The following is a 24,734-nucleotide window of genomic DNA, read 5'->3' on the forward strand; positions in this document are numbered from 1 at the left end:
TTCTGCCAGGAGGGTCTTCCAGTGCTCAGGTCTCTGTGCTAAAGACACCTTGGGCACATCTCTGTGCTTTATGAAACATTTTTCCCCTCAATCCCCCCTCCCTTGGCCCTTCCCTTTCCCTCCCTCCCTCCCTCTTTTTCTTTCTTTTTCTTTTTCCTTTTCTATTTTCTTTCTCTCTCTCTCTTTCTCTCTCTCTCTTTCTTTCTTTCTTTCTTTCTTTCTCTCTCTCTCTCTTTCCTGCCTCCCTCCCTCCCTTCCTTAAATTTAGATTTAATTGACATATTATGTTAGTTTCAGATATACAACATAATGATTCCATATTTGGGGATCCTGGGAAATGATCACCATAATAAGTTTAATTAACATCCATCACCATAACACATTGTTACAAATTTTTTTTCTTGTGGGGAAAACTTTTAAGATCTACTCTCTTAGCAACTTTCAAATACATAATACAGTGTTATTTATTTATTGCTACAGATTTATTCAACACACAACAGTCTCCTTCAGCTTTACTGAGGTGGCTGACCACGTCCACGACCAAATCTGCCTCTAAACTGGAATTCAGTTGCTGACCCAGTCCCAGCCTCAGCTCTCTGGTCAGCACCAGGGGCACAGTGCTTTGTCCGTAGGTGTCTCTGTCAGCTTCCCCTCACGTGAGTCTTGCAGGTCGTTCTCCTTCCAGACCTTTGGGCCGTAGTCCGCCAGTCTCAGGACGGCTGTGGCGCAGAGTGGCAGGCACCATCTCAGGGGGCAGCTGGAAGCAATCATGGAGATCCTAGATATGCTGATTGGTAAGCTATCACTAGAAGTGCCTCCAGGCAAACTGTTCCTTTACGTAGCCTCATGATCTGAGAGACTGTATGGACTTCCTGATGTTAAGATCGGGCACATTCTTGTTTGCCAGCTCAGGGTGTCTGGGCATGTGGACATCCTTCTTGGTCACCATCACTCCCTCCTTGAAAAGGACTTCATAAATGGCAGTATGGTTCTTGGGCATCAACATCTCGGTGGCTGCTAAGTCTGGGGCCGGGGCTGGAAAGGCAATACAGTGTGAACAGTAGTCACCATGCTGTACCTTCCATCCGCAGGACTTAGTTCCTTCTGTAGCTGTAAGTTTGTGCTTTTTAACTACCTTCTCCCCATCATTGCTTTCTTATACATGTATTTTAATGCCCTCTTTCTCTAAATCCTGGTCTGTCTCTAGCAGCTTACCCTGATAGTGGCGGTAGACGTTTTGACTACAGAGGAACGGACAGTTCATTGCAAAGAACACATAGGTCAGGTTTCCTTCATTGCCATCCTCAGACCTGGCAAAACTCTGCCATCCTTGAAGGGAGATTTGTTCCCATGTGAATTGCTCAGGGCCACCACCCCTTCACTCCTGCTGAGCCTTACCTATACCCTCTCTGTCTTCCTCATCATGTCTTCATAAGATAAAGCCAACTCTTGAACTGGAAGACAGTGGGGTTAAATTAAAACATTGATTGGCTAGTCATTTAAAAGCCATGGAGCAAGAGGTAAAATGTTTCCATACTCTTATTAGTCCCCTCATGGGGGAGTTTTGGCACTGGGCAGAGGTGAGCCAGTCACCACCTTCCTTTCCCTTGAGAGGAGTGGAATTAGCCCTTGTCTATATATGGCACCTTTCTCTGAAGATAAATCCTTGATTGAGTTGGAAGCCTGGCTGCTTTTCATGCCCTTTGATAGCAGGGTCCCCTTGACTCTCAGTAACCTATTCAGCATTTGACTCAACATGATCAGTAGCTTTCCATTAATGCTCTTGGACCCAGAGGAAGCAGAACAGATGAGAGAAGGCGAGTAGGGTGATAGATACTTCAGAATCACCCAGAGGTAAATGGTTATTTCATATAGAGAATTCAGGAGAGAGATTCACTCTAAATATACATATTTCCCCAAGACAGGTGAGTGATTGCATTGCTCTCTGGAGGGGGCTGAGGTGGCCGTCAGCATTTTGAGAATAAGCCTACTTTTGCCTTCCTTTCCATGAAGAAGAAAATGTCCTTAGAATAAATCTCCCCCAAGAGAACTTTCTAGAACAAGTGAATATGTGCAGTGACTTTCCCAAAAAAGCTTGTGTTTTTCTTTTTATGGTGAATTTATCATTCCACAAAATGTGGGAGATAGGACTGCAATATAAAGTTATTTCTCATGAGGAGATGAGCAGCAAGATTAGGTAAGTAGGAGGTTTCACATGCCAGCCTCTCTGCCATGCCTGTTCCTGTGTTTCACGTTTGAAAAATGCCCTCAGAGGTGTTTAGGAAATGTGCAGAGTTGGCACACAATTATGGCAATGCAACAGAGCAGCCACGCCCGGAGCCTTGGGGCCTATGCAAATGCCCCCATAGGAAAGAAACAGGAAAACATGGCTCTCAATGAAAATGGAAATGATCCCATCATGTTTCTCTAGTTAGGAACCCACTTAGACTAGGTGCTAGAGTAGGTTTGCAGCAGCATTTTATGGACCCATACTTCCTTCCCTCTAGTCCCCATTGCATCTTCCTCATAGTGTCATGGACACCTTTTATTATTCATTTACTGATTTATTTGCTGCACCTTAAAGGTTATGTAGACTTCCTTTGCAATAGTCTCTTTTAAAAACAACATTTGTTTAAAAATGGTCAAAGTAATATATGATATGAAAACAAAAACCCCAAGATTGCAAAGTGGCTTATCATGAGAGGAATAGAAGCTGTCTCAGAACCATCTCTCAGCCCACCTCACAGAGGCAACGGCTTTGCACTTTTTTAGCTGTTTCTTCGCATAGTTATTGCTATTGATTGGTTTATTAACTTTAGACATTATTTGTTCTCTTTCTAGTATAATCATGTACCTCTCATACTCTACTCCTCACTCCTCCCTCCATTCTTTAAATAGATTTTTTTTTAGTTGTAGCAGTGGAGTGATTATATTATTACGAGTACTTGACTATTTTACATTTCAGAGTCCAGCAGAGTATCATGATTATATTTTCTTTCTTCAATAGCTGTTGGTTTTTCTTCATGTTTCCAATGGGCTTTCTTTTTTCTGTGTATTGATTGCTCTTACATCCTTTCCTATTCCAAACCTTTAAGAATACGTCGAACCCTAACAATGCCCGAGTTACTCCCCTCCATGCTCCGCCTCAATTTCCCCTTTGACTCTCCCTTTAGTGACTAGTTCACCATGAAACAGCAAGCTCCTTGAGAGGGTGCCATATCTTCACGTCTGTATATTCTTCATACCTGTCACATTGTTTGGCACGTACTGGGCGTTCATTCCATATTTGATGAATGAATGAGTGTATTTCCACAGAGTGTTGAACAAACGAAGTTAGGCTTTATGGGCTTGAGTGAAATGACTTTCAGGTGTTAAATGTGATAAATTTTTCAATTTTACCAATTTACTTTCTCATCGTCTTTACATTTTACTGTTTTGTTCACCTTGTAAATATTCAATGTTCCCAAACATAACCTGAACAAAGTATTATCCATCACATAAAAAGATGAGTTATGATTACTGAAGTCTAGATATGAAACAGATGCCATTTATTCAATAATTTAATGCAGTGTTTGCTCACCAAGCAAACTACTGTTTGTCTATTTATTATTATGACCGCCATCTCTTCTTGGTGTGATTATTGACTGTAAGCCATATATGCAATTTCAGCTGTTGTGACTTCAGGTTTGCACTGTCTGGTCCCTCTGCCTGGTATGTTTTCTCCATCACCTCTCACTCCCCAACCCCCCCGACACACATGCCTAAATTTCACCTACTTTTTGTTCTTAGCCTAGCTCATTATCACTGGCCAGGCCATTTCTTTCTGTTTGACACTCTCACATCATGAAGCACGTACCTCCACTGTAAATGAACTTTGACCTGAGTGATTCTTTGATTGACTTTTGATGACTGTCTCCCCAACTAGACTGTAAGCATCTAAGTGTGCAACCCTGTTTTGCCTTCTGTTTCATCCCTAGCTTTCTGTGTGGAACTTAGCACATGGCAGGTGCTCAATTATACCATTAAAACGTTCCCTCATGATTTAGTTTTTTAAAATAAGTCTTCCATGAGTTTAAACTTCTGGAAGTTTCTTTTCTAAAATAATTGTCAAAAGTTGACTTTTGGGCTGTGTGAAGGACTATAAGAGTAGGCTTAAGAAATCTGGATTAGTGAGATATCAAGAAATCAAGGTAATTTTGTTGTTATTATTAGTTTTAGAGCAGTGTTTTCTAAAGTGGAGGTGTTTTCTATTGGGTATGGAAAGAAAATATAAGAACTTCTATTCATAACTATTTTATTTTAAAAGTGGTTTAATACTTCATCTGTGATTGTAAGTATTCAAGTCTTTCCACATAAGTGAATTTTCTAACTAATGCTTATTCCATTTAGCACAATAATATTTCTATGTGTACTATTTTTAACCAGTTTTTCCCAGTAGACACACAGACCTTTCTGCCGTCTTTGAAAGAGTGCATTGGTCTTAAGCTTTTTCCTGGTGACTCATTCATTGCCAGACACACTGGAGAGTAAAATGTACTTATTATTGATTTTAATGGGTTTGAACAACATATTAGTAGAAAAACTGGTTAGATGTGAAGACTGACTTTTATTTATTTATTTTTAATTTTATTATGTTATGTTAGTCACCATACAATACATCATTAGTTTTTGATGTAGTGTTCCATGATCCATTGTTTTCATATAACACCCAGTGCTCCATGCAGTACGTGCCCTCCTTAATACCCATCACCGGGCTAACCAATCCCCCCCCCCTCCCCTCTAGAACCCTGTTTGGTTCTCAGAGTCCATAGTCTCTCATGGTTCATCTCTCCCTCCAGTTCCCCCCCCCTCATTTTTCCCTTCCTTCTCCTAATGTCCTCCATACTATTCCTTATGTTCCACAAATAAGTGAAACCATATGATAATTGACTTTCTCTGCTTGACTTATTTCACTTAGCATAATCTCCTCCAGTCCCATCCATGTTGATGTAAAAGTCGGGTATTCAACCTTTCTGATGGCTGAGTAATATTCCATTGTATATATGGACCACATCTTCTTTATCCATTCGTCTGTTGAAGGGCATCTCGGCTCTTTCCACAGTTTGGCTATTGTGGACAAGACTGACATTTTTAATGTAAGAAATCCAATATTGAGTGAATGCTAAAAGACCACTTGTAAAATATGAGCGGAATAAGAAGAATAATAATATAAGAAATACAGGTGTACCCACAGCCCTGTTTTAAAAATAGAATATTTTAATTACCCTTAAAACCTGGGAGTGTTACTTTCTCGATCCTTCTCTTTCCTTCTACCCTTAGATGCAACCACTATTCTGAATTTTGTATTCATGATCATCTTGCTTTTTTATGGCTTCAAAATGTATATTTGCAGCCTGAATAATACGTTATTTAATTTTGCATATTTCTGATTATAAATGGAGTCATACTATATGTACTCTGCAGCTTGATTTCTTCTTGCTCCATTCATGAGATCATTTCTTATTAGGGAGTGTAGCCATACTTTGTTCATTTTCACTGATGCGTGATATCCCATGTGAGATGACACAACATTTATTTATCCATCTTTGTGGGTTGTATCTAGGTTTTGCTATTACAAACAGCAGTGTTTGAATATGCTTTGCACCATCCTCTGTGCACATGTGCAAGAGCTTCTCTTGAGAACAAATCTAGGGTTGGAATTGCTGAGTCATAGGTTTATGTGTATTTTAAACTAGATAAAGCCAAAATATTCTCCAAAGTAATTGTCCAAATATACACTCCCAGTGGGCAGAATTTATGAGTGTTGGATGTTCTACATTCTCTCTAGCACTTGGTATTGTCAAACTTTTAATTTTTGCTACACTGGTAAGTGTGAAGTGTTAATTCATTATAGTTTTAATTTGCATTTCCCCAGTTACTAATGAGGTTGAACATTTTTCCTCCATATTTATAGGTTATTCAGATTTTCCTTCCTATGAAGTGCCTGTTCAAGTATTCTGCTCAATTTTTAATTGTTTTGTTTGCCTTGTTTTGTGTGATCTGTGGCTCTTTCTACTGTATTTCATCAAATCTAAGAGATCAGTGATTTTAAGAGGTGCTACTATTTTATTTATCACTAAGAAATAAAAATACTAACAAATTGCAACACCCTGTTGATTGTAAGGTATGTCTGATTTAAAAGATGCTAAAATATGAAAGAAATATGCATTTCAGAATGATGAAATATTATATATTCTAGATATTAATCCTTTGCCAATTAAATGTATTTTCAACTATATTCTCTGGTTTATATTTTGTCTCTATCTTCTTTGTACAGTCTTTTAATGCAAACTAGTTCTTAATTTAATATTTTACATTAAGACTAATTTTAAAATCCTGTCTATGCTTTGTACATTTTATGTCTCAAGGAATCTTCCTCATGCTGAAGTCATAAAGATATCTTTCAGTATTTTCCTTTATACATTTTATGGGTTTGCCTCCCACATTTGAGGTTTTAGTTCACCTGAATTGATTTTGGAGTATGACCCGAGGAAGGAAGTTTTCAAAATAACAGTTGTTCTAGCATCAAAAAAGCCCATTCTTTACCAACTGTCCTATAATTCTACTTCCATCTTAAATCAGGTATCTGTATATGTGGGTGGGTCTGTTTCTGGGCTCCCAAATCTGTTCCATTAGTATATTTGTTTCTTCCAACACCATTACTATGCAGATGGATGTGGATCTACCAGGAAGCTCCAGAAGCTTGAGCATCAATACCGCCTCATTTCAGTACCTCTCATTTGCTTGGATTCCTGATTTAATATTTATAATATTGGATTATTTTCTTTAGAAGGGTATTCCATTTACATAAACTTTAGGCCCTACTTAACCTGGATCCAACCTTTTGTGCAATCTTAAATACTATTAACTCAAGTCCTCTGCCTGCCCCCCTTTCCTGTTCTTCTGGAATGCCTCACCTATTCTCGGGCCTTTGCTTTTTTGTATGCATTTTAGAATCCCCTTGTCATCGTTCATAAATAAACTTCAGTATTTTCAGTGGAATTACATCACATCTCTAAGTAAAATCCGGAAGCTTTGACATCTTTGCCATATTGAGTTTTTCAACCCGTGATCATGGTGTATCTCTCCATTTATTTAGCTCTTCACTAATGTCTTTCAATAGAGTTTTCTCTCTCTCTTTTTTTTTTAAAGTAGGCTCCATGCCTAGCACAGAGCCTCACGTGGGGCTTGAATTCACAACGCTGAGATCAAGACCCGAGCTGAGATTGAGAGTTGGTTGCTCAAATGACTGAACCACCCAGGTGCCCCAAGTTTTCTATTTTTTTGGAATATTTTACATATCTTTTATTAGATTTATTTCTTGTACTTCATGTGTTTGGGGGGTACTGTAATGAATATCTTTTAAAAATTGTATATTCTAAATGTTATTGATGCTATATAGAAATGCGATTAATATTGAACACTGATTTTGTATTCAGCAGCTTTGTTTATCTTCATTATTAGTTCTAATAGCTTAGTTTTGGGGGAATCATATGTTAGTATTGTCAGTTTTGTTTCTCTTTTTCCAGTCATACTCCCCACCTTCCTTCCATTCCTCCCTCCTTCTCTTCTTCTTTCTCTTCCTTTTCTCCTTTCCTTCATTCTTGTTTTACTACACCGCCTAGGGTCTCCAGTGCAGTATTGGAGAGATGATAGTCATCTTGTTTTCTTTTTTAAAAACAGCTTTTATTGAGACATAATTCACCTACCATACAATTCATCCATTTAAAGTGTATGGTGCCATGGTTTTTAGTATATTCAAAAAATGATGCAACCATCACCACAATTTAATTTTAGAACATTTTTATTACCCCACAAGGAAACTCTGTTTCTATTAGCATCCACTCACTCTCCATCCTAACACTCCTTCGCCCCATCTCCATCCCTGACTCAGCCAATCCTAGGCAAGCACTGATCTTTCTGTCTCTCTAGATTTGCCTATTCTGGATGTTTCATGTAAATGGAATATGTGGCCTTTCATGGCTGGCTTCTTCCACTTAGCAGAATGTTTTTAAATTTCATCCATGTTTGGCATGTATCAGTACTTAATTTGTTTTTATTGTCAAATAATATTCCATTGTATGGGTATGGCATATCCATTCATTGTGTAACTGAACCTAATTTCGTCTGCCTCATGTGCAGCAAAGCCAATCACTGAGACATCAGGTATGCAGCAAGCAAAGAGTTTATTTTTGAGGCAGCCAAATGGAGATGAGAGGACAAGCCTCAAATCCTCCTCCCTGAAGGGGGAGAGAACAAGTTTTTTATAGGAGTTGATGTTACATAACATTTTAATAAAAAGGGAAGGGAAACTTATTTGAGGAAAGATGGTACATGTGCATTGAGCAAACATATATGTAACATTAATCTCATGTTAACTTTGGGGTGAACACTTAACATCAGGATGAAATATAATTGAGCCAGATGTCAGGAGGTTATCTTAGGACAAGGAGAAGAGGTTATGGGCACGTTCTGAGAGCCGGTATTAACTGGATGGGATTTGGGGCTTGTTATCTTGGGTAAGGAATGTAGGGTCTTCCATGTTCATAGAATGGAACCTTATCAGTTGACCTTGAGTCCAGACTTCTGCAGAGACAGCTAGTGGATTTGTTAGTGGGGTCTGAAAAGACACAATAGCTGATGAGGGAGAAACAGTTTTCTGAAAAACAAGCTTTAAACTTTCTGCTAGTTTTAGGGTGCCTGGGTGGCTCAGTTGGATAAGTGTCCAACTCTTGGTTTCAGCTCAGGTCATGATCTCGCTGTTACGAGATCGAGCACTGTGTAGGGCTCCACTCTGAGCACAGAGCCTGTTTGGGATTCTCTCTTTCCTCTCTGCCCCCACTCGGGTGCCTGCTCTCTCTCTCTCAAAACAAAAAACAAAACAAAACAAAGCACAAAGAAACCCCAAAAACAAAACCCAAAAACTTTCTGCTAGTTTCAACTCCATTAACCCTATGGAGCGCAGTTTGAGTTGGTTGAAGGACATTTGGGTTATGTCCACTTTTTGGCTATTATGAATAATGTTACTGTGAGCATTCACGTACAAGTTTTTGTGTGGACAGATGTTTTCTGTTCTTTTGTGTGTATGTCTAGAAATGAAATTCCTGGGTCATATGTTAACTCTGTGTTTCGTCTTTTGAGGAACTGACAAGACTCTTTTTCAGGGGCACCTGGGTGGCTCAGTCGTTAAGCGTCTGCCTTTGGCTCAGGTCATGGTCCCAGGGTCCTGGGAGTGAGCCCCGCATCGGGCTCCCTGCTCCGTGGGAAGCCTGCTTCTCCCTCTCCCACTCCCCCTGCTTGTGTTCCCTCTCTCGCTGTGTCTCTCTCTGTCAAATAAATAAAATCTTAGAAAAAAAAAAGACTCTTTTTCAAAGTGACTGCATCATTTTATATTCCCTCCAGCAGGGTATGAAAGTTCCAATTTCTTCACATTCTTGCCAACACTTGTTATTGTCTGTCTTTTTGATCATTGCTATCCTTGAGGGCATTAAGTGTTATCTCATTGTGGTTTTGCATTTCTCTGATGGCTAATGATGTTGAGTATTTTTACAAGTGCTTATTAACCATCTATCTTCTTTGGAGAAATGTTTATTAGGTCTTTTGCCCATTTTTAAATTAGATTGTGTGTATTTATTTTTGAGTTGTGAGAGTTCTTTATGTAGTCCAGATGCAAGTCCTTTATCAGATATGTGATTTGCAAATATTTTCTCCTATATGGGTTGTATTTTCATTTTCTTGATGGTGACCTTTGAAACACAAAAGTTTTTAATTCTGAGGAAGTTCACTTTATCATTTTTTTTGTCATGTGTATTTTTGGTATCATATTTAAGAAGACTTTGCCTAATCTGAGATCACAAAGATTTATGAGTCCTCTAGGCTTTTCAAGAAATCTCTTTTAAAAAGCTAAGAAACTCTCCTTCTGAAAATACTTGGAATTCTGTCAAATGCATTTACTTGCAATTATTGAAATGACTGTACTTTTTCTTCTTTAATATTTTACTTTGGTGAAGTATGTTAAGTTGATTCTCTGATGTTAAACCAAACTTTCAATCCTGGCATATATCCAGTTTGTTCCTGGGAGTATCTTTTTTCACATATTGCTAAATTTGATTTAATAATATTTTATTTAGGAGTTTTACATCTGTGTTCATAAACGAGATTGACTCTGTCATTTTTTTTCCCTCAAACTGTCTTGGCCAGATTTTAGAACTGAGGTTATGCTGTCAGCCTCATAGATTGAGCTGGTAAGTATTCTCCCTTTTACTTTTGTCTTGGGTAGATTTCTGTAAGATTAAAATTATTTGTTCCTTGAATGTTTGAGAGAATTTGCTGGCAAAACCCTTTGTGTTCTATATGGAAAGGTTTTTAACTGCTGATTCAAGTTTTTTAAAAAGGGACTTAAGATTAAGCAAGTTTTTTTATTTCCAGGTATTTTGTAGGAATCTGTCCATCTCATTTAAATTTTCAAATTTATTGGCATAGAATTGTTCATAATATCTTTATTCTTTAAAAAAATTTCTACTGCAAATAGATTATTTTTGGCTATTGCATTCCATAGGTTGAACATGATTCTGTTAGCTTTTCTAAATAGATGATCAAATCATTAGCAAATGACAAGATTTTTTTTTTCCTGTCTAATTCTTAACCATACCTCCTTTTCTCCCTTCTAGTATAGAGCAATTGTATCTTCCTTTTATTCCTAAAAATGTATGTTTGTGCCATTTTTTTCTTGATCAGTATTGCTGGTGTTTTATCAATATTCTTGCTTTTTTCAAAAATCTAATTCTTGGCGTTGTTCATATTTTCTGTTACATTGACTCTCCCAGTGATGAATTCCAGGTTGCCCCAATTCCCTATTTTCCTAAGCAGTGTTACTATGTGCATCCCCAACATGTCTCTTTTTGGACCTATGTGGGAAGTTGCCTGGAATGTATATTCAGGACCAGATTTTCTGGGCCAGAGGGAATGCATATGTGTCGTTTGACTAGGCAGGGCTGATTTCTCTCATTGGTCTATAATTTCAGTGGCGGTGTATGGGGATTCCTATGTCCCCACATCCTCTCCTAACGCTTGAGTTCATCCACCTTTCCAGTTTTAACAGTTTTAATAGGTATATAGTGGTAAACATTTTTGTTTTAATTTGTATTCTCTGATTACCAGTGTTTTGGTACATCTTATTATGTGCTTGTTGCCTTTTTGAAGTGTTCTGTACCTTGCCTGTTCATATACTTTGCCTGTTTTGTTTGTTTTTTGTAGTATCTGTCCTTTGCTCGTTGATGTGAAGTCATTTTTTTGGATATTTTACATAGTAGTCTTTTGTCAGATTTAGAAGTTCCAAATATTTCTCCTGTTTTGTTGGCTGTTTATTAATTGTTTTCCATGGTAAATTTTGCTGAAAGAAGTCCTTAAGTCTGCTGTAATCAAACTCATCAGTTCTTTTCCCTAATGGTGTATGCATTTAAAGTTTTGTTTAAGAAGTTCTTCCCAATACTAGATTACAAAGAAAACCTATTTTTTTCTTCTAGTAACTTTATCCTTTGACCTTTAATATTTATGTCTTTAATTCATCTAGAGTTCAACTTTGTAGGTAGGGTTAGGAAGGAATCTTGTTTTCCTTCATATAAGAAGACAATTTTCCTAACAGCATCTACTAAAGCATCTGTCTTTCCCTGTTGATTTTTGATGTCACATTTGTTGCATAATAGATTCCTATATATTTATGATTCTGTCTCTGAGTTACTTGAACCAAAACCATATTATTATTACTATTACTATAGCTTTGAAGAGTGTCCTAGGCAAAAGACTGAATAGCCAACACAATATTGAAGGAGAAAAACAAATTTGGAAGACTGAGACTACTCAACTTTGAGACTTTAAGATAAGGGTACAATAATCAAGACAGTGTGGTATTGAAATGAAAGACAAATGGATCAATGGAACAGAATAGAGAGCCCAGAAATAGATCCACATAAATACAGTCAATGATTTTGGTAGAGGAGCAAAAGCAATATAGTGGAGCAAAGATAGTCTTTTCAACAAATGATACTGGAACAATGGACATCTACATGCAAAAAAATGAATCTAGACACAGACAAAAAATTCACTCAATATAGATTGCAGGCATAAATGTAAAATCCAAAACTATAAAACTCCTAGAAGATAACCTAAGAGAACACCTATATAACCTTGGGTATGGCTGTGACTTTTTAGGTACGACACTGAAGGCATGATCTGTGAATAAAATAATTGATAAGCTGGACTTCATTAAAATCAAAAACTATTCTGCAAAAGACAATGTCAACAGAATGAGGAGATAAGCTACAGACTGTGAGAAAATATTTGCAAAAGACACATGTGATTAATGATTATTATTGAAAACACACAGAGCGGGCGCCTGGGTGGCTCAGTTGGTTGAGCAACTGCCTTCGGCTCAGGTCATGATCCTGGAGTCCTGGGATCGAGTCCCGCATCGGGCTCCCTCCTCGGCGAGGAGCCTGCTTCTCCCTCCAACCCTCCTCCCTCTCATGTACTCTCTCTCTCTCATTCTCACTCTCTCAAAATAATAAATAAATGAATCTTTTAAAAAAAATACACAGAGAATTTCTTATGAACAATGAGATGCCACTACACTCTGATTAGAATAGCCAAAATCCAGAATACTCACAATACCAAATGCTGGCAAGGATGTGAAACAGCAGGAACTCTCATTCATTGCTAGTGGGAGCACAAAATGGTATAGCCACTTTAAAAAACAGTTTGGCGGTTGCCTGGGTGGCTCAGTTGGTTAAGCGACTGCCTTCGGCTCGGGTCATGATCCTGGAGTCCCGGGATCGAGTCCCGCATCGGGCTCCTTGCTCAGCGGGGAGTCTGCTTCTCCCTCTGACCCTCTTCCCTCTCGTGCTCTCTATCTCTCATTCTCTCTCTCAAATAAATAAATAAAATCTTAAAAAAAAAAAAAAGAAAAACAGTTTGGCAATTTCTTACAAAACTAAAACATATTCTTGTTATGTGATCCAAAAGTCATGCTCCTTGTTATTCACCCAAAGAAACTGAAAATATATATCCACACACAAAAATCTGCACATAGATATTTATAGCAGCTTTATTCATAATTGCCAAAACTTGGAGGCAACCAAGATGTTCTTCTGTTAGTGAGTGAATAGACTGTGGTATGTCCAGACAATGGAATATTATTCAGCACTAAAAAGAACCATCAACTCATGAAGATACATTGAAGAACCTTAAATGTATGTTACCAAATGAAAGAAGCCAATCTGAAAACACTACATACTGTATGATTCTAACTATATAACATTCTGGGAAAGGCAAAACTATGAAGACAGTACAAAAATCAGTGGTTGTCAGGGGAAGGGAGAAATGAATAGATGGAACACAGAGGAGTTTTACACAGTGCAAGTCTGGGCGATTGATCTGTAAGATACCATAATGACAGATACTGTCATACATTATCCAAACCCATAGAATATACTATGCCAAGAGTGAACCTGTATGTCAATTACAAACTTTAGGTGATATGTCAATATAGATTCATCAATTGCATGAATGTGCCACTCTGGTGGGGATGTTGATAATGAAGGGAGGAGCCTATGCATGTGTGGGGGCAGGGATATATAGGAAATCTCTGTATCTTTCTCTCAATTTTGCTGTGAACCTAAAACTGCTCTAAAAAAATAAAAAGTCTTAATAACAATAAAAGAAAAAGTGTTCTAAATATGGTAGGTCATATGGTCCAATCCTCCAAGGTCAACTTAACTATGTATAAAGCATTTGTTTTTTCACATAAATTTTAGATTTAGTTTGTTGAGTGTCTCAGGAAATTCAAATGGAATTTTGAGATAGTATTGAATTTATAGATTAATTTAGAAGAGGAAAATTGACATCTTTATTATATTTTCTCATCCAAAAACATGGAACATCTTTTCATTTATGCACATCTTCTTCTATTTCTTTTATTAGAACTTTAAATATTTTACTCTAGAACTTTAAATATTTGTAAAAATACAAAATATTGTATTTTCAATTAATGTAATTCAAGGAACTTTATAATTTTTGTTGCATTTGCAAATGGATTATTTTTGGCTATTGCATTCCATAAGTTGAACTTGATTCTGTTAGCTTTTCTAAATAGATGATCATATCATCAGCAAATGACAGATGTTTTATCTTTTCCTGTCTAATTCTTAACCATATCTCCTTTTCTCCCTTCTAGTGTAGGGCAAAAGTAGAGTTATGTTAAAAGTTGGGATTCTGGGAATCCTTGTATTGTTTTCAACTCTACAGGAAATGTATATAAAGTTTCTCCATTAAGCATAACATTAACTATAGGTTTTGGTATATAAATTTTATCCAATAAAGTAAATTCCTTTTAATCATTTTATCCCAGGATTTTTAAAAGCTATGAATAGATGTTGTATTTTATTAAAGGCTTTCCCTGCTTTGAGATAATGTGTATTAATGTTTGAAATTGCAATGATAGAAATTTTTTTCCGATAGAAAAATTTTTCCGATTCCAATCATTCTTGCATCCCTTGGATAAATCATACTTGAAAATGATGTGTTATTATTTGTAATACACTGTAGGGCTAAATTAGCTTATTTTTTTTTACATTTATGTTCATAAGTGAAATGCTGTATGATCTTTTACTTATTATTCTCATCTGCTCTGGGAGTCAAGATTTCAATAGTTGCCTAAAATGAGCTGAATAGCTTCTGTTTTTTTTTTTCCTTTCTTTTCTTTTCTTTTTGGTCTTGCCTTGCTTTTCCTTTCCTTTCCTTTCCTTTCCTTTGGAATAGCTTGTATAAGTTAGAATTCAGTGCTTCTTTGAAAGTTAGTAAAAATTACCTATAAAATCATTTGGCTTTTTATTTTTTCTTGAGAGGGTAGATCTTTGAACACTTCAAGTATTTAATACTTATTGTCCATTTAAATTATCTATTTCCCCTTGTACTACATAGTGTACTCCATACTCTTTAGGAATTTATCCATTTTATCAAGTTGTCAGATTTATTAACAATTAGTTACTTATGATATACTCTCTTCTTACTTTAAAAATCTCTCGGGTTATTTGTCTCCTGTCTGTATCTTTTTATTTGAATATTTAAAAAACCTTTCTCTAGTTTTACCAGAGGTTTGCCTACATTATGAGTCTTTTAAGTGAACCAGCTTTAATCATCTCTATCATTTTTCAGTCTGTTTCATTGATTTTTGCATTTGTTATTTCCCTTCTTCTTGATTCTTTGGGTTTGTTATGCCACTTTTATCCCATCTCTCTTAATCAAATACTTGTTTATTTTTAACCTTTCTTATTTTCTTTCCCCCCAGATTTATTGAGATATAACTGACATATAATATTGTATAAATTTAAGGTGTACAACTTGTTAATAGGATACACTTATAGATTGCAAGATGATTACCACCACACCTCCATCACTTCCTGTACTTGAAAGCTTTAAAAAGCTAAGTACCTTGGGGCGCCTGGGTGGCTCAGTTGGTTAAGTGACTGCCTTCGGCTCAGGTCATGATCCTGGAGTCCCGGGATCGAGTCCCACATCGGGCTCCCTGCTCAGCAGGGAGTCTGCTTCTCCCTCTGACGCTCTTCCCTCTTGTGCTCTCTATCTCTCATTCTCTCTCTCGCAAATAAATAAATAAAATCTTTAAAAAAAATAAAAATAAAAAAGCTAAGTACCTCTTCTCTTCCCCATTCTTGATATGTAGTGTTTTCATTATCGTTTTAAAATTTCCCTTATTTCTGCTTTTTTTATAACTCAAGAATTATTTGTTAATAATGTTATTTAGTTTCCAAACCCATGGGATTTTTTTAAAGCCACCCTTTACAATTAATTTTTAATTTTACATTGAAATTAAAATTACTTTACCCAGTTTTAAGATATTGACATTAGAGGTTTTGTATTTTCCTCTCTGACCTAATACGTAGCTATTTTGTAAATGTTCCATGTATGCTTGTAATAATGCAAATGCTCTGAGTTCAAACTTATTTGCTACCTAGTTCATATCTTGTGTCTTTTGACTTCTTGACTTTGTGGTTTCTGAGAAGAGTAAGTTAAATCTCCAACTACAGTTGTTGATTTACTTATTTCATTTGCAGTTCTATCAATTGTTGCCTAATATATTTTGAGACAGTATTGTCAGCTGCAAATATGGTTCATGATTGATGTATTTTTTTCTCCTATTGTTTATTTTACCCCTTTTTGTCCATTTATGGCATATATGTTTTTTGCTTTATAATGTACATTGTTGGACACTAAGATTACTACTTAGCTCTGTTTTAGTCCATATGTGTCTCATCAGTCCTTTATTTTCTGCCTTTCCATGAGTCTTTTAGATGCCACTTTTGGCTGTATGTTTTAACATTTTATTTCATTGTAGTTTTTTTAAATTTTTTTTGTAGTTTGTTTTTAAATCCAATCTAAAGGTCTGTGTTATCTAAGTAATGAAGTTAACATAGTGACATCTATTTTAATTATTGTGATATTAGAACTGAATTTCTAGTACGTTATTTTATGTTTCCATAACATGTGCTTTCTTTTTGCTTAATTTTTCTCCCTTTCAAGAGACTCTTAACTATAGGAAACAAACAGGGTTGCTGGAGGGGTAACTGGGTGATGGGTATTAAGGAGGGCACTTGATGTAATGAGCACTGGTATTACATGCAACTGATGAATCACTAAACTCTACCTCTGAAACTAATAATACACCATATGTTAATTAATTGATTTTAAATAAAAAAAATTCTCCCTTCTACCATATGGTTTAAAAAATACAATTTTCAAGTATATAATACAATATTATTACTGTAATCACCATGCTGGATGCTAGATCCCCAGAACTTATTCATCTTATAACTGGAAGTTTCTAACATTTACTGACATTTCCCTCCTCCACTCTCTACTCCCTGCCCCCAGCCATTGGTAGCCACCATTCTACTCTCTGTTTCTATGAGTTTGGCCTTTTTAGATTCCATACATAAGTGATATCATACACTATTTGTATTTCTCTGCCTGACTTATTTAACTTAGCATGATGCCCTCAAAATCTATCCATGTGGGACCATGTAGGGAATCCACAGCAGGATTTTCTTTTCTCTCATAGCTGAATTATATTTCATTATGTATTACATAGCACATCTTCTTCATCTATTCATCTGTTGATGGACACTTAGGTTGTTTCTGTATCTTGGCTATTGGGAATAATTTTAGAATAAACATGGGAGTGCTGATATCTTCCATATCCTGCTTTTATTTCCTTTGGATAAATACCCAGAGTGGGGTTGCTGGATCAAATGGTAGTGTAACTTTTTATTTTTTGAGGAACCTCCTTACTGTTTTCCATAGTGCCTGTACTAATTAACATTCCCACCAACAGTGCACGAGGGTTCCTTTTTCTCCATGTCATCCCCAACACTTGTGATTTCTTTTTAAATGATAACCATTTTAATAGATATGAGGTGCTATCTCATTGTGCTTGATTCTTGTTTTTTTTAGAGGTGATCTCCCCCCCCCCGAAAGCTTATAGGATTTTCTTTTGAATACTCTTAGATTTCTCTAAAATGTGAATTTTTTCTTATCCTATCGTTGGCTCTATGAGTCCTTTCAATCTGAGTTATTTTGGGAAAGTTTGTCTCCAGTATTCCCAAGATGTTTTCTCTTTTTCATTTGGAGTCTTCATTTTTAAATTCCTATTACCTATATATTGGTACCTCTACTTTTAACCTCCGTATCTCTTAGTTTTTGTTTTATGTTTTTATCTCTGCATTTTGACTGTTGCCTCCTCAATATGAACTTCCAGTTTACATATTCACAATTCCTTCTTTAGTTCCAAAAGTCTAGTTTTATTTCATTATCTTGTTTGTTATTACAATTTTCATATATTTATGTATAATATTTCTTTTTTAAAAAATGCCCCAATTCATATTCTTGTTTCAAGTGGCTAATATCTTCCTTTATCTCCTTAATATATTCATTGAACGTCTCTCAAATTAGATCTAATAATTCTGCTTCAGTATATAGTCCAACTCACTGAATTTTTTTTTGATATAGTTATACTCTTTGAGGGTCCAGGAGAGTGTATTGAAAAGGGACTAAGGTTGGAGGGCGGAGCAAGATGGAGGAGGTGTAGGAGACCTAGATTTCGGCTGGTCTCAGGAATTCAGCTGAATAGAGATCAAACCATTCTGAACACCTACGAACTCAACAGGAGATCGAAGAGAAGAATAGCAACAACTCTCTGAACAGAAAAGCGACCACTTACTGGAAGGTAGGACGTGCGGAGAAGTGAATCTGAGGCAATATTCGGGAGGATAGACGGCGGGGGAGGGGGCCTCGGTCGGCTGCTTCTGGCAAGTAATAGAGCCGCAGAGCACAAAATCGGAACTTTTAGAAGGCTCCGCTGAGGGGTGTCGCTCCACTGGCTAAGCTTGGGGTGGAACCCTCGTGGGACAGTGTGGTCTCAGGACCCTCGGGGTCACAGAAAGACCGGGGGTGCCTGAGTGCGGCAGAGCTCCCAGGTATTGGAGCGGGGAAGCCAGCTGCAGAGATGGAGCAGAGGCGCGGGCTCTCAGCTTGGGGTTGTCATAAACTGTGATCTGCGGCACAGTCGGGCCACTGCTCCTCCAGCAGGGACTCAACAAGCGGCAGATCCGGGGAGACTCCCCTTCCTCCCCCAGGAGGAGTGGCGTGGGAGCGCACTGCAGGGATCTGCTGGGTTTGGAGACTCCACACCGAGTCGGGTGCCAGAGATAGAAACGCTTTGTCACAGGCCGGGTGAGCATGGGGTGCGGCCAGAGACCGGGGACACAGGAGTGACTGACTGCTTTTCTCTGGAGGTGCACTGAGGAGTGGGTTCTCCCCAAGTTCTCGGCTCCTCCGGGCGGAGATTGGGAGGCTGCCATTTTCACTCTCGTCCTCCAAAGCCGTAGGGAAAGCTTGCAGGGAACAAAAGCTCCTGAGAGGGAACCCGAGCAGATTGCTTAGCCCAGACTGGCAAGGGCGGGGCAATTCCACCTCCGACAGACATTTGGGAACCATGGCAACGGGCCCCTCCCCCAGAAGATCAGCAAGAACAGCCAGCAAGCCAAGACCAGGTTTACCGATCAATGAGAACGGGAGAACTCCAGCGCTAGGGGAATACTGCACATAGAATTCATGGCTTTTTTACCATGATTCATTAGTTTTTCAAAGTTAATTTTTTAACTGGTTTTTTTTTTGAATTTTTCTTTTTCCCTTTTTCAACAAACATCTTATCAATCCCTTTTTGAAAAAAAACACTTTTATTTTTCATTTTTAGAGTCATATTCTATCCCTTCATAGTAGATACCCTTATTTTTGGCATATATATATAAGTTGTTCTCTCTTTAAAATTTTGAGATACAGCTTCTTCTAACAGATCAAAATATATCCTAAATCACTAGTGTATGGCTTTGTTCTAGTCTCCTGCTTGATCACATTCTCTCCCTTTTTTTTCTTTTTTTTTTTTAAATCTTCTTTCTTTATTCAAACAACTCCTTATCTTATCAATTCCTTTTATAAAATCTTTTATAATTTTCATCTTTACAGTCATCTTCCATCCCTTCATTGTATCAACCCTTATTTTGTACATATATGTCTTCCTTTCTTTAAAATTTTAGCAGGCACTTTCTTCTAAAAGACCAAAATACACCCAAAATCTAGTGTGTGGCACTGATCTATGGACTAGCATGATCATATTTGATCATATTCTGTTTTTTTTTTGTTTTGTTATGTTTTTGTTTTTATCTTTTTCTTTTTCTTTTTTTTTCTCTTTCTTTCCCTTTCTTTTCCCCTGGTTTTAGGTCTTTTCTGATTTGTTTAGAGTATATTTGCTGGGGACGTTGTTAACCTGTTAGCATTTTGTTCTCTCATTCATCTATTCTCCTCTGGACAAAATGACAAGACGAAAAAAATCACCTCAGCAAAAAGAACAAGAGGTAGTACCGTCTGCCAGGGACCTACTCAATATGGACATTAGTATGACGTCGGACCTAGAGTTCAGAATCATGATCTTAAACATACTAGCTGGGCTTGAAAAAAACATGGAAGTTATTAGAGACACCCTTCCTGGAGAAATAAAAGAACTAAAATCTAACCAAATCGAAATCAAAAAGGCTATTAATGAGGTGCAATCAAAAATGGGGGCACTAACTGCTAGGATAAATGAGGCAGAAGAGAGAATCAGTGATATAGAAGACCAAATGATGGAAAATAAAGAAGCTGAGAAAAAGAGAGATAAACAACTACTGGATCACGAGGGCAGAATTCGAGAGATAAACAATACGATAAGGTGAAGCAACATTAGAATAATTGGGATCCCAGAAGAAGAAGAAAGAGAGAGGGGCAGAAGGTATATTGGAGCAAATTATAGCAGAGAACTTCCCTAATGTGGGAAAGGGAACAGGCATCAAAATCCAGGAGGCACAGAGAACCCCTCTCAGAATCAGTAAAAATAGGTCAACACCCCGACATCCAAGAGTAAAACTTACGAGTCTCAGAGACAAAGAGAAAATCCTGAAAGCAGCTCGGGAGAAGAGATATGTAACCTACAATGGTAGGAACATTAGATTGGCAACAGACCTATCCACAGAGACCTGGCAGGCCAGAAAGGACTGGCATGAGATCTTCAGAGCACTAAACGAGAAAAATATGCAGCCAAGAATACTATATCCAGCTAGGCTGTTATTGAAAATTGAAGGAGAGATAAAAATCTTCCAGGACAAACAAAAACTAAAGGAATTTGCAAACATGAAACCAGCCCTCCAAGAAATATCAAAAGGGGTCCTCTAAGCAAAGAGAGAGCCTAAAAGCAGCATAGATCAGAAAGGAACACAGACAATATAAAGTCACAGTCACCTTACAGGCAATACAATGGCACTAAATTCATATCTTTCAATAGTTACCCTGAATGTAAATGGGCTAAATGCCCCAAGCAAAAGACACAGGCTATCAGACTGGATTAAAAAACAAGACCCATCAATATGCTGTCTGTAAGAGACTCATTTTAGACCCAAAGACACCCCCAGATTGAAAGTGAGGGGGTGGAAAACAATTTACCATGCTAATGGACACCAAAAGAAAGCTGGGGTGGCAATCCTTATATCAGACAAATTAGATTTTAAAACTAAGACTGTAATAAGAGATGAGGAAGGACACTATATCCTACTTAAAGGGTCTATCCAACAAGAAGATCTAACAATTGTAAATATCTATGCCCCTAACATGGGAGCAGCCAATTATATAAGGCAATTAATAACAAAAGCAAAGAAACACATTGACAACAATACAATAATAATGGGGGACATTAACACCCCCCTGACTGAAATGGACAGACCATCTAAGCAAAAGATCAACAAGGAAATAAAGACTTTAAACAACACACTGGACCAAATGGACTTCACAGACATATTCAGAACATTCCATCCCAAAGCAATGGAATACACATTCTTCTCTAGTGCCCATGGAACATTCTCCAGAATAGATCACATCCTAGGTCACAAATCGGTCTCAACTGGTACCAAAAGATTGGGATTATTCCCTGCATATTTTCAGACCACAGTGCTTCGAAACTAGAGCTCAATCACAAGAGGAAAGTTGGAAAGAACTCAAATACATGGAGGCTAAAGAGCATCCTACTAAAGAATGAAGGGTCAACCAGGAAATTAAAGAAGAATTAAAAAAATTCATGGAAACCAATGAAAATGAAAACACAACTGTTCAAAATCTTTGGGCTACAGCAAAGGCAGTCCTGAGAGGAAAGTATATAGCAATACAAGCCTTTCTCAAGAAACAAGAAAGATCTCAAATACACAGCCTAACCCTACACCTAAAGGAGCTAGAGAAAAAAACAGCAAATAAAGCCTAAACCCAGCAGGAGAAGAGAAATAATAAAGATCAGAGCAGAAATCAATGAACTAGAAACCAAAAGAACAGTAGAACAGATCAATGAAACTAGGAGCTGGTTCTTTGAAAGAATTAACAAGATTGATAAACCCCTGGCCAGACTTATCAAAAAGAAAAGGGAAATGACCCAAATCAACAAAATCATGAATGAAAGAGGAGAGATCCCAACCAACACCAAAGACATACAAACAATTATAAGAACATATTATGAGCAACTATATGCCTGCAAATTAGATAACCTGGAAGAAATGGATGCATTCCTAGAGATGTATGAACTACCAAAATTGAACCAGGAAGAAATAGAAAACCTAAACAGACCTATAACCAGTAAGGAAATTGAAGCAGTCATCAAAAATCTCCCAACAAACAAAAGCCCAGGGCCAGATGGCTTCCCAGGGGAATTCTACCAAACATTTAAAGAAGAATTAATACCTATTCTTCTGAAACTGTTCCAAAAAATAGAAATGGAAGGGAAACTTCCAAACTCATTTTATGAGGCCACCATTACCTTGATCCCCAAACCAGACAAAGACCCATCAAAAAGGAGAATTACAGACCAATATCCTTGATGAACATGGATGCAAAAATTCTCACCAAAATACTAGCTAATAGGATTCAACAGTACATTAAAAGGATTATTCACCATGACCAAGTGGGATTTATCCCTGGGCTGCAAGGTTGGTTCAACATCCACAAATCAATCAACGTGATACAATATATTAACAAAAGAAAAAACAAGAATCATATGATCCTCTCAATAGACATTTGACCAAGTACAGCATCCTTTCTTGATCAAAACTCTTCAGAGTATAGGGATACTACCTATACTACTTCACAATAGGGTACATACCTCAATATCATAAAAGCCATCTATGAAAAACCTACAGCGAATATCATTCTCAATGGGGAAAAGCTGAGAGCTTTCCCCCTAAGGTCAGGAATGCGACAGGGATGTTCACTATCATCACTGCTATTCAACATAGTATTAGAAGTCCTAGCCACAGCAATCAGACAACAAAAAGAAATCAAAGGCATCCAAATCAGCAAAGAGGAAGTCAAACTCTCACTCTTTGCAGATGATATGATACTTTATGTGGAAAACCCAAAAGACTCCATCTCAAAACTGCTAGAACTCATACAGGAATTCAGTAAAGAGGCAGGATATAAAATCACTGCACAGAAATCAGTGGCATTCCTATACACCAACAACAAGACAGATGAGAGACAAATTAAGGAGTCGATCCCATTTACAATTGCACCCAAAACCATAAGATACCTAGGAATAAGTCTAACCAAAGAGGCAAAGGATCTGTACTCAGAAAACTGTAAAATACCCATGAAAGAAATTGAGGAAGACACAAAGAAATGGAAAAACGTTCTATGCTCATGGATTGGAAGAACAAACATTGTGAAGATGTCAATGCTACCTAGAGCAATCTACACATTCAATGCAATCCCCATCAAAATACCATCCACCTTTTTCAAAGAAATGGAACAAACAATCCTAAAATTTGTATGGAACCAGAAGAGACCCCGAATAGCCAGAGGAATGTTGAAAAAGAAAAGCAAAGCTGGCGGCATCACAATTCCGGACTTCCAGCTCTATTACAAAGCTGTCATCATCAAGACAGTATGGTACTGGCACAAAAACAGACACATAGATCAATGGAACAGAATAGAGAGCCCAGAAATGTACCCTCAAGTCTATGGTCAACTAATCTTTGACAAAGCAGGAAAGAATGTCCAATGGAAAAAAGACAGTCTCTTCAACAAATGGTGTTGGGAAAATTGGACAGCCATATGCAGAAGAATGAAACTGGACCATTTCCTTACACCACACACAAAAATAGACTCCAAATGGTTGAAAGACCTAAACGTGAGACAGGAGTCCATCAAAATCCTAAAGGAGAACACAGGCAGGAACCTCTTCGACCTCAGCCACAGCAACTTCTTCCTAGAAACATCGCCAAAGGAAAGGGAAGCAAGGGCAAAAATGAACTATTGGGACTTCATCGAGATAAAAAGCTTTTGCACAGCAAAAGAAACAGTCCACAAAACCAAAAGACAACCGACAGAATGGGAGAAAATATTTGCAAATGACATATCAGATAAAGGGCTAGTATCCAAAATCTATAAAGAACTTATCAAACTCAACACCCAAAGAACAAATAATCCAATCAAGAAATGGGCAGAAGACATGAACAGACATTTTTCCAAAGAAGACATCCAAATGGCCAACAGACACATGAAAAAGTGCTCAACATTGCTCGGCATCAGGGAAATCCAAATCAAAACCTCAGTGAGATACCACCTCACACCAGTCAGAATGGCTAAAATTAACAAGTCAGGAAATGACAGATGTTGGCGGGAATGCGGAGAAAGGGGAACCCTCCTATATTGTTGGTGGGAATGCAAGTTGGTGTAACCACTCTGGAAAACAGTAAGGAGGTTCCTCAAACAGTTGAAAATAGAGCTACCATACAATCCAGCAATTGCACTACTGGGTATTTACCACAAAGATACAAATGTAGGGATCCGAAGGGGTACGTGCACCCCAATGTTTATAGCAGCAATGTCCACAATAGCCAAACTGTGGAAAGAGCCAAGATGTCTATCGACAGATGAATGGATAAAGAAGAGGTGGTATCTATACACAATGGAATATTATGCAGCCATCAAAAGGAATGAGATCTTGCCATTTGCAATGACGTGGATGGAACTGGACGGTGTTATGCTGAGTGAAATAA

General features: G+C 37.5%; 1 pseudogene; it reads right to left on the reverse strand.

Annotated features, from left to right (window-relative positions):
• Positions 1-512: 512 nt before the first annotated feature.
• On the reverse strand, positions 513-1,006 carry LOC114209201 (small ribosomal subunit protein eS10 pseudogene; annotated as a pseudogene).
• Positions 1,007-24,734: the final 23,728 nt, after the last annotated feature.

Source organism: Eumetopias jubatus, unplaced genomic scaffold (assembly GCF_037043125.1).
Source record: "Eumetopias jubatus isolate StellerSeaLion01/CBP00866 unplaced genomic scaffold, mEumJub1_p1.0 scaffold_3, whole genome shotgun sequence".
Classification (NCBI taxonomy): domain Eukaryota; kingdom Metazoa; phylum Chordata; class Mammalia; order Carnivora; family Otariidae; genus Eumetopias; species Eumetopias jubatus.